This window comes from Lactuca serriola, chromosome 8 (assembly GCF_051521515.1).
Source record: "Lactuca serriola cultivar US96UC23 chromosome 8, Lser_US96UC23_V15, whole genome shotgun sequence".
NCBI classification, from domain to species: Eukaryota; Viridiplantae; Streptophyta; class Magnoliopsida; order Asterales; family Asteraceae; genus Lactuca; species Lactuca serriola.
Window position 1 is genome coordinate 187,768,516 of NC_136415.1, and position 1,694 is coordinate 187,770,209.

Consider the following 1,694-nt stretch of genomic DNA (forward strand, 5'->3'; position numbering starts at 1 on the left):
CTCGACGAGTATATGAGTAAATTCATTCTACTCGTCAAGTAGGTTCGTGCACTCGATGAGTAGGAGTCCCAGAATGCAGATTTTCGAGTTTTGTTGCTGGAAATGGACTAGAAACATTACCCTAAACTGTTTTTGTGGTATAAAACTTGTTTCAAATGGTGTAATGGTTATGCTAATCCATTTTCAATAGCTATTATCAAAATTTCAAGTTTTATATGCTTAATTTTATGATCTTGAAATTGTTGATATGCATGTTCACGAACTTATGAGTTTAGAAGATCGTAGGAATTATTTGTAAATTGCTTGTTAGTGTAATTCTTGATCATTATGTGTTTTAATGCAATCCATAATTTGTCCGCAAGTTATGGATTACCAAAAGTCTCACTTTGAAAGCCCATTAAAGAAACACATAGGTTACATCAAATGAAAAATCACTCATTCTAATAAACCATTTAACTCATAAGTTATGAAAGATGAAAAGTTTTGAAAGTTACAAAACTTGCCCTCAAGTTTTGGAACATGTAAAGTCACTTTAAAAAACTTTAGTTCCAACCCCTAGAATTTTAAAAGTTAAAATTCAACCCTTATACTTTAGAATATTATAAGTTAATAATAATTATATATGTATAAGAACAAGTCGTTTTACCGTTAGTAGGCCTCATTCACAACGTCGGTCTATAAGGAGGGTATAAGGTTGCTGCCTATAAAATGGCAGGTTAATGGGTGTCCACTCTCACCCACCGCTTCCTTGACTGGTGGAGGGTCGTTAGCCGAACGGGTAGGACAAGGACTATAATTCTCCCTCATTATAAGTATAATGATAAACTAACTAAACCTTTTATAAATTCCCAATCTTAGTTACTTTAGGAAAATGTGAATTCGGTTCTAACCCATGAAATTACACTTTGCACTTTGCTTAAGTCGGTAGTGGAGCGCGTGTGGTTAACCGGCACACTAACCTAGATTTAATAAGGTAGGCAAAGGGTAACTTGATGTTTATCTTAGTATCGATGGAGCGCGTATGGTTAACCGGCACATCGATTGAGGGGTAAATATTGAGGGTACCAAGTATATTTGCATGGTTATTCACACCTTGTTTTGCGGTCCTCGGCATCCCAGTCACAAAACCTGAAGGGCACACTCGAGATTGAAACATGCCATTGAAAAGTTCAACGAATCTCAAAAGATCTAGGAGTTTTAGATCCAATTAAAACCTAATAAATTATTTTGTTTTTCATGGTAGAAATTGGTGAATCGTCATTCGCCTATCTTTAAATATTCTACAGCTTGGATTACAACATCCCTCTTCCAAGTTGAAAATATTGTGTTGGGTCCTAGCCTAAATATTTCATATTGGGTGTTATATTAAGGACATTAAAATCAATTATCTTGAATATCTCCCAAAAGATGTCTAGTTCAGACATCTATGATCTTCCCAAACACTATTGGAACAAGCTTTCCTAATGAAGATGACGTCCTGTAAATCATTCTTCACTCCCTCCACCTCCTCCAATTATTCTCCCTAACCCAGAAACTCAAGGTCACTCAAGCCCTATTGGAAAGCAAGGTCTATGTGTGCTCACATCTTGGAGATGAAGTCATATATTGACAGTCCGGGAGACTTGGGTATCAAAGTCTTGAGAAAGTTGGGTGTTCAATCACTTTCTAAGTCTCATAGTGAGTGTCCTTTAGGA